The sequence below is a fragment of the Medicago truncatula genome, chromosome 1, assembly GCF_003473485.1.
Source record: "Medicago truncatula cultivar Jemalong A17 chromosome 1, MtrunA17r5.0-ANR, whole genome shotgun sequence".
Lineage (NCBI taxonomy): Eukaryota > Viridiplantae > Streptophyta > Magnoliopsida > Fabales > Fabaceae > Medicago > Medicago truncatula.
In genome coordinates this window covers 47,121,208-47,133,687 of record NC_053042.1, presented here as the reverse complement: position 1 = coordinate 47,133,687, position 12,480 = coordinate 47,121,208, and the positions used below count along the sequence as shown (strand labels likewise).

The window sequence follows — 12,480 nt, the reverse complement described above, 5'->3', positions numbered from 1 at the left end:
TTATTTTTTGCTATGCTAAAGTTTCTTTGTTTTTTTTTTTTTTTTTCATATCATTATTACATTTTTTTATTTTATTTTAGTGTCATGATTACATTTTTTTTATTGTTAATGGAGAGTTTTTTTTTTTAGTTTAATTTTAATGCATCAAAAAGTTTTTGAGTCCACCCATCAATAGTTACTTTTATAGTTACTTGTCAAAATATAGTTACTTTTATATTCCTTCCTTAAAAAAAATATATAGTTACTTTTATATTGAAAACAAAAATCATGAACGACATTATAAAATTTAAAAGAATTGAAAGAAAAAAGAATACAAATAGTTACTGGAAAAGATAATAGCATTTTAATAAAAAAAAATTACAAAAAAATGTTTAAATTTATTTTGTATTTTTAATAATTAAATTTATTTTCTGCTTTTTTTTTTCAATATTCCGTTATTCAATTCCAAAAAGTTTATGTGTGGTAAAATCAAATGACAATGGGGTAAAATAAGATTTTTCAATGGTTTGTAAAAGTGAAGTTATAAATATAAGAGTATAAGATATAATTTTCAAAATTTTATCGAGCAAAACCAAATATAAATTACTCAATAGCTAATAGAAAACTGACTAATTAAGCTAGTTTCCTTTTAAGATTGATAAGAAAATCGTATATTTTTTTGGTTGTTTGGTAAGAGTTAAAGTTGAGTAGAATGTATGTGAGGTGAAATAAATAAGTATATTTGATTTTTTTTTAAAATTATATGTATATTTGATAAATTACAAACGTTAAAATTGGATGTTATGAGATATCGATTGTTCAAAAATTATAGTTTGAAAACATCATACGCTTGAATACATCAAAAGGTTACCGTAATGCATTAGTACAATTTTGTTGACATACTCATGTACAACTCACAAGTCTTCCTAAACAAAAAAGAAACTCATGTACAAGTCAAACCAAAAGAAATTGTACTTTTGTAGATATAAACTATCCTACATTTAAACCTATTTCAATCTTTTGTAATTGTTTCATTCCGTACAAACATTGTGTTTTGATGAGTGTCTTTTATAAAGGACATCTTGCTGGACTCATAAGTATGAGTGTTGTATATAAACTTTTGTTAGCCTTGATTCCTATACAATAGTAGACTGAGGTATACATAAACCATAACAAAAAAGAAAAACCATTTTAATATTTGCAATTGTTGCTATAAGTTATAACCCTTTATGAGTAGCCTCGGAGTGAGTTGGGTAAGTTGTTAAAAATGAAGGAAAGCTCCCTTTCTTTCTCTCCCCACAATAATTTTCTGGCTTACTCAAGCGTATGAAAATTGAATTTTGATACTTTTGGAACGTAGTAGTTTCTGATAAGGTGACCCTATTTAGTAAACTGTTGAAAACCTCAGCTATTGCAGCCTTTTTTCTTTTCTTTTTTTTAAACAAGCTACCGTAGCTTCTGAGTTATGGATCAACTTCTAAAGTTACATAAATATTATTTTTTTATTATTTTTTTTTAATAATTTTTATGTTTCCTCAAAAAGTTTTATGAAATTGGTGGTTAATAATTTATAGTCCCATGTAAAAATAACCTGCATACTCCAATCTGCATATCTACAAATGCTTTTAGGAATTTTACTTGAACCATCAAAGCCAAGTAGAAATGTACCAGTAACAAGTCCAAAAGAATTTAAGCAAGTCATGGCTTTTCCCAAAAGACTCCACTCCATGTCCTTCAAGATATTCAAAATAAGTAGAATAATTTCAAAATGACCAATGGATCTCACAGTTAGATTGATAGATACAAAGCGGGAAATGGATACAAAGGGAATTTATAGAATTCATACAAGCTACCGGACCACCAAGCCGAAAATGTGCAAAGAGTTTTCCTTCTCTCCCTCCAAATAAACCATCCCCGTGACAGATACTTTATTTTTGTTACACCCTCATTTATGCCAAATGTCCCCCTCTCAAAGACCGACTCATTCCTAGTGATCCATAATGACCAAATTACAGCCAACCAAATGAGATGTCTCAACCTCTTCCGTCTTTTTCCTCTAGCAAGAATGTGATGATGACTGAGTAAAGTGATCTACACTGCTATTTGCATAAGCGCCTTTGAATTCCATCCAGCCGTAGATTGAAGTCTGCACATTGTAAGCGAAAGGGCGTGAAAAGAGAATATGATCACTACTTTCTTCTGCAGCATAGCAGAACACGCAGGGATTATCGACATTATATGCTTAGACACCCCTTGCTTTCAGAGCACCCATCGTCATGATTATGTCCTGCAATACTCTTCCATCTAAAAACCGTGAATTTCAATGGAACCAAACCGCTCCACAGAAACTTTGAAAGCCCTCAACAATTCTGCAGAAACAGAATTATGCTCACAGTATCTCTGCAACAGTATATATGCAGACTTTACCGTGTACCCAACCATAGAATCGTGTCTCCAAAGTCCAAACCCATTTGTCCGAAAAATCTGCACTCTACAATAAAAACCTCTAGCTCAAGAAATTGATCCCTCCCCATGAGAACAAAGGCCATCTCCATTCTCAGCTCCACTCCCATCTCCCACCTGTTCGCGCTACTACTTCCGACACAGTTCCAGATCTGTTTCTTGCAACAGAAAAATGTCTTAGGAACGTCTCTTGCAATATGGAACTTCCAGCCATCTTTGAGACCAAAGCAAGGTTGTTTTCACCATTACCGATCCTTCTAAAAATTGAATTAGAGAACCAATTTGTTCAGGTCGGATGTGCAGTGACAATCAACTCCGGATCACGCCACCAAATTAAATCCTATTACTTAACTGCCAAGAAAAGCCTTTGATAGGTCAAGTGACTCAATGTATATATCAGGCAATTGTAACATGGACAACAAAACATTTCCCAAAACCTCATATACGTGCTATATGAACATAGCACTACATTAGTTCTGTTTGAGGGGCTTAGACAAAATAAATGCTATGGCTTCCCCCAAAAATGTCAATTTATGAGTACTTTGTTTTATAAAACCATGCATCATACCTCTTTACAAAGAAGAATTTTTACAAGATCATTCAATCAAAATGGCAACACACGCCTTCCACACAAAATAATTTCACAGTAAAGTCGTAAGTTGCTGAACTTTCACAATTCAAATTAACATTCATCGCATCAAAATGTTAGCTACCGTACATAATGACTCACTTGAAAATAGAAAAGTAAGATAATATATACATATATATACATCCTGAAGCGAGCATTACAAAAAAAACAAACACACCATCTTGAAGTTTGAACATATTGAAATTGAAGCAATTCACAGTGTTGGTGTATTTAAGACTACTAATTCAACCTTTTCAAGGTTTCTTGGCTTCCTTTATATCTCTGCCTTCTAACCAGCCAACCTGTCATATACAAAATAAGATATATTCGAATTAGAAACTTAGAAAATACTTCTTAAAAAAAAAACTTAGAAAATATAATATCATTAAGAATTTGGTTTTTAATTTGCAGTTTGTAGGAATTGAATTTTAAATTTCAACACAAAATGGATATTTAGTATAAGTAATTATATGGTGGGATAATTTGCAAGCAAGATCCTTCATTACATGAAGCACATATTTAAAATGCAAATCAGGATGTTTGAGAAGTAGAAAACAAAAATAAGATAGACAGTGGATACATTAATGTAACAATTATATTTCAACTAAAGAAACTAAGGTATGGGTGGTTCTACCTTCGTATCTTTATTTCGAATAATGGCGGTGGGAGAAGAAATGTCGAACTCAAAAGAAGTTAGTTCGGCTCTGAGCTTTAAAGCATTTTTAACCTCCATAATCTGAGCCTCAATATCCTTAAGATTCTTGTCAAAAACTTCAAAACGCTCATTCAATGCTTCCTCCTCAAATATCTCATCAGAAAAATCCGGTTGGTCCTGGAGCTCCAAGACAGTCATGTACCAATCAATCAAGTATTTCTCTTTAAACTCTAGTCGCGAGACAGTTCCTTTGGCACCACGATACTTATCATTGTCGTGCTCATGCAAGAATTGTGAGAATTCTACCAATTTGTCCAACCATTCTCCCTTAAAATAGCCTTTGAGTTTTGCAATCCAAAAATCAAAGCGTAGTAGACAATCATTGTGAATAGAGACGGGATTCTGTCGACGTAAAAGGTCGAGCAAAGAGTAAAGAGACAAGTATGCTATGGAACGGCGCAGACGCTTTTGACTAGAATTCCATGCAAATCCATGACTCCGAATACGCCTATTTTTGTAGTCTAAGGCGATGAAGTTGAAAACGGTTTGTTTCTCTTCTTCTTCAAGAGAGAAATCATGTAACTTCATTCTATATTCATCTATCTGGAGTTGGAGATTAGGGCAGATATTCTTCCTCTCAACTTCATTTTTCCTACTACCAACCATTGAATTCACTTAATTTATTTGAAAGTGAAGGACGCGGGGCACAGATGAGAATAATATTGTTAGGGTTCGGGAGTGCACTTATACGATTAGCCTTTTGATTTTCAAAAAGGAATTATCTGTTACAAAATAATCTTAATTAATTAGTTATTTTCTCGCTCTTCTAAATAGGAATTTTTGTTAACAAAAAACTAGGATGAAACTTTATTTTTGTTGGTCATTAAGTTAGACTAGAAGTTACATCGACACGACACCCTTTAAGTGATACACCCACACACCACTTCTCGGTTGGTAAAAGAAATATTAAAAAAAGAGACCTAGTGGCATGGAAATGGGAAAGAAACATATAAGATCAAAAATATAATAAAAATAAGAGTTAAATAAGTGAATGATCCTCTTTTTTTTTTTTTTTTTTTAAGTGAATGATCCTCCTAAATATACAAATATTTGATTTTAATACCTTTAAAATATTTTTTAGACTTTTAGTCCCTATAAAAATTATCATCTGTAATTAGTTCCCGCCGTTAACTCCTCTTTAACGATCCTGATGTGGCAATGCCACATGTGCATACTAAATGATGTGGCAATGCTACGTGGATTTTTAATTGTTTTTTATGTTTTTTTTATCAATAAAAAATATTTTATTCCTTAATTATAAAAAAAAATCAGTTTTATCTACTAACAATATATAAAAATCGTACTCCAGCAAAATTTTATAATTGTCCTTTTTAAAAATCATTATCTTCTTAATTTCATGTGTTTAATGGTCTTTTTGCAAAATTTAAAACAATTTGTTTCCTCTTTCTACTTATGTATGACACTCTTTTATGAGTTGCATGTGTTGGTGATTTGATGATGCAATGCATGTATTTTAATAATTGTTGATGATAGAAATTTTTATATGACAGATAAAATCAATACAATGAACCAAAATAAACGATAAAGGGATGTCGATGTAAGTACACTTTATTGGATTACGATTAATTTTTTTGTTGTTGAATAAATATGATTAAAGTTTTGGTTTATGTCCTCTTCTCTCCTTTTGTTCTTTTATTTTTCATTTATATATTTTTAGAGTGTTGCGGTTGGTTCACCATCTACATCTCTTTTTGCTTAAAAAAATGTAATTGTTCGTCTCTTATATTTTTAATGCATAATCAATGTTTATATTTCAGGCACAAATAAGAAATTAGATGAGCTTGAAATTAACAAAGATTTGTCTGCTGCACATAAGAGCATAATTATGGAGTCATCGTTTCGATATCGATTGGACATAAAGACCCACATAAAAATGAATGTAAATGCGTTGAGGGAATTATTGCATAGGTGGGATGCAAGGAGCTTTGGTTTCTTAATGGTATAATTTTTCTGTTGTTAGGTTGATTCATTTAAAGACGACCAATTTTAAACGCATGAAAAAATAATGGTTACGCCTTTGCAAAATTGTGGTTACATTGTTCATTTCTTTAGTTATATGTATTTTTTGGTATAAACCATATCAATTTATTAGTGAAAAATTAAAGATTACTACATTTATGTACTTTAGAATCTTAATTGCATTAGTTTGTTGTTGTGAGGTTCTAAAGACTACCTATTTTGAATATAGGAAAAAATAATGGTTACGCTTTTCAAAAATTGTGGCTACTTTATTCATTTCTTTGGTTATATTTAATTTCCTTATGTAAACAATATCAATTCAAGTCAATCTATTAGTGAAACATAGAAGGTTAATTACCACCTTCCATGTACTTTGGAATCTTTTTTTTACAGGAAAATACTTATAACATTTTCATTAATTAATATGTGCTCAATGCATTATAATGATTCAACCAAAACTTGGAAACTAAATGATAATGTGGCTGCCTTAGCTAATTCATAAGCAGCCTCATTTACTTGTTTCCTCACAAACTCTACACTTGAGTTTACTTAGTAAGACCTAAACAAAGATCTACAAGCCTGGATGATATTACCAAATTCAGTAGCATCATGTTTAGTGGATAAAAAGCTACCAACTACCCTCTTTGTATCAAGCTCAAAATCGATTGGACCAATATTAAGAACATGGACCCATTCCAAAGTAGATAAAAAAAACCAAGAGCTTCTCCTACAATAACTTCTCTCAAGGGATTGATCCACTCAGTTTTAGCTAGCACAAAAGATCCAGTATCATCCCTAATATAAACGCCTATTCCAACACTATTCAGATGCTTGGAAAAAGATGCATCAATGTTGAATTTATACCGATCTTTCAATTGGTTTTTTCCAAGTTAGATTATCCAGATTACCTTGTAAATTAGAAGGCGGTTGAGCAAGCAATTTAGATTTTCCAAGTTAGATTATCCTGATTATCTTCGAATTTTCCAAAACAAACATACATCTATTACTCAATGGTTGACATGGTGAAACTCAATTCTTGGTGGTGGCTTAAGGTGTTTAGACGCAATGACCTTATCGATTTCTATGCTTGGAAGACTAACCCTTTTGTTTATTTTGGTACTCCAGCTTGTAATGATGGTGGTTGGGCTCTGATTTTTTTTTTTCCTTTTTGCTTTTTTCTTGTTGTACTCTGAACGTTCTTGAGTTCCTAAAGGCACATCTTGTGCTTTGCTAGGACTCTCCCATTTTTGTATCTTTTAGTCTTTATATATATTATCTTCTGGCTTCGTAAAAAAAATAAAATTAGAACATTTAATATTGTGAATCAATTTAGATTTTTCTTGAATCAATTAACAAAAAGAAGAATTTCAGAAACCCATTGGATCAGCTTGTGAATGCATTTTTTTTTTTGAGGTAATAAGTGAATGCATGCATTATCAATGAAAAAAAATCATTAAAACGTTGGTGCGTCATATTATGGAAGTCTATGTCCTTCCGCTGGCTATAGACCCAACCAGCTTAGTTAAAATTATAATTTATTTATTTTTTGACAAAAGTTAAAATTATAATTTATTAAAGTTCAACAAACGGCAGGTTATTTAGCTGACATTAATATGAATACATTCTTGTTTTCCAAGTTGAACTTGGCAAGCAAATTTAACTTCTAGGACGCACAAGTAAGAGACCTATAATAATTTATATTTTTTTCAGTCCAGCATTTAGGTTTACTGTAATAATCATTTTTATGTGGGAGGTTTACTGTAACATAAACATATCATATTTACGTGGGAGGTTTACTGTAATTTACCAGAATTTAGGTTTACAAGAGACCTGTAACTTTTTTTTTTGACAAAGAGACCTGTAACTTCTATAGCGTCCTTGATTTTATTTTTATTTTTGTAGTTTTCTCAGCCTAATAAATGTTTTAATGGAGGCAAAATAATCATAATTAAATTTGCACCTCTCCTTGTGTTATTTGGTGATGAAGGAATGTTTGTCAGATCTCATCATCTGTAAGTACAATGCATAGTTTTTGTTATATATATAATTAATTAATATTATTTTCAATGGAAAGGTCATGGCGTCAACAATATATAGAGGAATCATATACACATAAATATAAGAAGATGGTTCTTTTAATCAGATAAGAATTCATTATGGTTCATGAATGTCAGAGGTTAATCTACCTTATCCCAACATTGTGATCTAATTTGTCTACTTTTTGTTAACACAAGCATTGACAAGTAACAATCTTCTGATACTTTATTTTTTCTTAGTGTTTTATAACATGGTTTCCTCTTAAGTAGCAAGGACTAAATATAATTTTGTACATGTTTTATGCCACGTTGCCACGTTTATTGAGCTGGAAGGAGAGTGATGGATTTGTAATTAAATTAAATACAATGAATTTGGAAAGTTGTATAGGAATAATCCAGGGTGTGGTTTAATTAGATGAGGTGTGTGTTTGTGATGAAAGGTTGTTGTATAGAGAGGTTTTGTTTGGTGTATATGATGTGAGAAGAAGAATTCATCATGTGAATGCATGTGCATTGAGTTGGAGAACATGCTCAAAGTAACAAACAACACACTTAGGTACACCTGTCTCTCTCCCATTCCATTGGAAGCCTCCTTTTAAAGTGTGTATTGTGGTCCCCACCTTCTAATCTTATTGATTTATCCATTAATACATATTACTAGGTAACACCTTATATAAATGTTCTCTCTTGGTCTATCATTTTGCAATACCCCTTTGGAACTTGAATTTTGAAATATTATTCATTTTCAATATTTTCTTTAGTTATGGGAATTTATTCACAACCTTCTTATGAAGTAAACAACAATTCATCATATTTATGGAGCAAAGTTTTGGATGCACAAACCAAGAAGGTGAAGGTAACAAAGAAAAGGGTGAAGAGAAGAACTTTAATGAAGAGAAGAAGAGGTTCATATGGAATTCAGAGACGTGTGAGAACATTGAAGAGACTTATACCAAATAGTGATGAATCTATTGGGTTGGATGGACTTTTTAGAGAGACAGCTAATTACATACTGTCTTTGCAAAATAGAGTGAGTGTTATGAAGGTTATGGTTGATGTATTGACAGGGTCTGATGAGTGATTCATTCATTTGTAAAGACTAAACATGGTTTTATAGTTACACAAAATATTGGTTTTGGTTATGTTTATTTTCATGTCATCTAGAGTTATAAAATTAGTTTTATGATTATTTTGTTTGTGTCAAAGGAGAACCAATATTATTGGTTTATTATTACAATTCTTTGTAATCACTTTTATATGTACCTGTATTTATCATTAATCACTCACTTGGGTACTTTATTTTTACAATCATGCTTCTAATCTTCTTTACATATTTCCTATGAACCTTGTTAATATGCTCTTCAAGGTTCTCATTCTAAACATAAGAAATATGCAGATTCATGTGCTGCTGGTGCTGGAAGCCGCCACATAGTAAATTTAAACATTTGTGGATGTGTAAATACCATTTATGATTTATTTGTAGAGTGAAATTATTATACGCAATTGCGATATATCTTTGTAAAGTGATCATGTTATTTGCAGCGACAGCAAAGTGATATTACCCAAGTTGAAAAAATTAAAAAGCTCAAACATCTTTTCTATATAGTTACAGATTCACCTCTCCTAACAAAATTAGGTGAATATATAGTTGGGACCTCTACCTCAAAATAATAAAATAATACTTGAGCATTCTCTATTTATAATATAGTATTTTTTTAGTGCTAACTCTTCGGTTAAAAAAAAAAAACATTGATCATCGGAAGTTCGATTAAAAGGTAAGAAAAATTTAACCAAAAATTATTCCATTAAAAATTAAATTTGGGTTCTCTCAAAACACTCGTCATAATAAGAGCTCATTAAATACTTAAGATTAATTACTTTTTTTTTTTTGAAAAATAAAAAATGGATTATATAAACAGCGACAATGATTCCTCTTTAGTACAATGTGTATTCAAGAGGTCATCCCAAAATTACAAGCTATTAAAGTATATAAACAAATAACATAGGTCAATCGATCCCCAACTGTAACGGGTCCGACCATCATTTTTAAATACCAAAAACAAAAATGACATTATTAGCTTTAAGCCACCACATAGAATTAAATTTAACATTTTCCAAAAATTTTGAACGTTATTTACTTAGTTACTGTCTATTTATAATAAGTTAAATTGAATCACTTGCTCAAAAAAAAAAAAGTTAAATTGAATCACAAATTAATACTATAAAAATGTTGTATATGTACGTTCAATCGCATTTTATTGTGATGCATGTCATGGTATAATATTTTTTTTTTTTAAATTATTTCTTCAAATATGTAAATGATGGAATATAATAGTTGTTTATGTAAAAAAAAGTTACAGTGTCAATTTATACTAACTAAAAACTCATGAAATAAATTAAGAAAAAAAAATAAGGAGAGAAAAATATTTATTTGACGGAATATTACGAAGGATAACTTAATATTAATTTGATTTAATTGATATATGAACTCTAGAGAACAAACTTATATCATAAAAAATATTTTATAATAACAGTAAGTTGAAAGAAAGCAATTTATATGTTGGAAGTATTTTATATTTTCACAAATATTACAAATATATTATTATATTAAATTGAATAAGAATATTTATTAAAGAAATCGTGAAAAGTAAAAAAATAAGTTTAGTAAAGGTATGTTGATTGAATATTTTTTGATAGTCGAAAGTTCAACCAGAAGATAAGTAAAATTAACATACGCAGAAGATAAATTAAATTTCTATTGAAATCTTATATTTTTAATAAATAATTAAATATTAAATAAAATTAAACCAAAATAAAAAATAAAAAAACTCAAACATGATATTTCTACAAGAAAACAAAAAATATGCGTTTGCCGGGAGTCGAACCCAGGTCTATTGCTTGGAAGGCAATTATCCTAACCGTTGGACTACAAACGCATTACTGTCGTAAGAATTCCCATTCCAAGTAGAAGACAACTTTCATGACTATTTGCTAATACTTATGGAAATGGCGGAACATGACAGTCATCGAGGAAAATTTCTAGAAACCGAAGAATCACACAAGTATCATCCAAAAGTTTACTAGTAATATTGAAGATTGTACTCGTAATCATTTTTAAATGGATACTCGACAGACTAAAACAATTTATATATGGGGCATGCAAAGAGTATGGAGATCATTCGGGTTGTGGAGGCCTCCTTCGGGATGCTAACATTAGATGGATAATATATTTTGTCCGCAAGATTGACGTTTGTGATGCTCTTTATGCAGAGATGTCAGGTATGTACATGGGTCTAGAGTTGAGGGACGACATTTCTCAGTTGTTCGTTGAAAGTAATTCAAAGTTGCTTATTGGCATGGTAACAAATAATTGCAAAATAAATGGAACAACCCCAATGTTTATTCGGTCAAAATATTTTAAATCGTAATTGGCGCATTCAGGTTCATCACACTTGGAGAGAAGACAATATAAGTGTTGATTGACTTGCTAACTTCAGCCTTACCATATTGAAATCTTGAAATTTACTCTTTCTGAGACCCCTCCTAATGAGCTCAATAGTCTCCTCTTTGATGACATCAATTTGACCTGTATGCTTAAAACTGTTCGTTTAATTGTTTAGTTTTTTCTTTTGGGTTTCGACCCTCTCTTGTACAAAAATAAATAAATAATATACGTAAGAGATAGTTGTTGCAGGTTCGATCCTCGAATCCAAACGAAACAAACTAAAACATGATATTTCTCCAAAAAGAAAAATAATATACGTTTGTCGGAAATCGAACCTGGGTCTAATGCTTAGAAGGCAATTATCCTAACCATTGGACTACAAATGCATTGTGGTTATGAGGATTCCCATTCCATTTCTTAAGAATAAAATTCCCATTCATAATTAATTATTGTGGCTTTTTTCCTTTTATTAGCATTTAAACAAAAAAGTTTAATTACTTCTTTTAGATAAATCATATGTGATACATTAGTGAAATCACAAAATAACCAATTGATTAAACTCAAGTAGTTAATTAATCCATCAAATAACAAAAGAACCTGAGTTCGATGTTTCGATGGAACGATTCTAGATCAGAATTTATTTACTTCACAGACCGAACTCTTAAATATTAGGATCCAATTCCCCTAAAAACTGAAGGTTAACACACAGAAAAATCACAAAAACTAACCAACATATAAAAAAGTTAAAAAAAAAAAAAAGAACTTCTAACATTTTTACAATAAAAGAGATATATTATAACTACCAAAAATAAGAACTTGGTTATTTTATTTTATGAATCATCAATTCGTAAAATATTATATCACATTAATTCCAAAAATAAGAGCTATCATATATTCTATTATTGAAATATTTTATTTTATTTCCTTTGGTTAAATATTATATCACATTAATTCCAAAAATAAAAAATCAACAAAATAAAACTTCTACCATTTTTACAATAAAAAATGATAAAAATAAATATAATATAAATACCAAAAATAAGAACTTGGTTTAGAAATATTATATAATATTACATTAATTCCATTCTTCTTAACTTTTTTGACTCATATTCAAACATATATGTCCATTTTTATGTATATAATATTTCACAAATATTATTTACATATATAGAAATGATATATTTTAATAATAAATTATATTAGCAAAAAAAACTTAAAATGTAATCTTCATATT

General features: G+C 30.1%; 1 non-coding gene across 1 annotated transcript; it reads right to left on the bottom strand.

The window, feature by feature from the left end:
- Window positions 1–10,665: 10,665 nt before the first annotated feature.
- TRNAG-UCC (transfer RNA glycine (anticodon UCC)) lies at window positions 10,666–10,737 on the bottom strand. The gene has a single exon. It is a non-coding gene; the product is annotated as a tRNA-Gly (tRNA).
- Window positions 10,738–12,480: the final 1,743 nt, after the last annotated feature.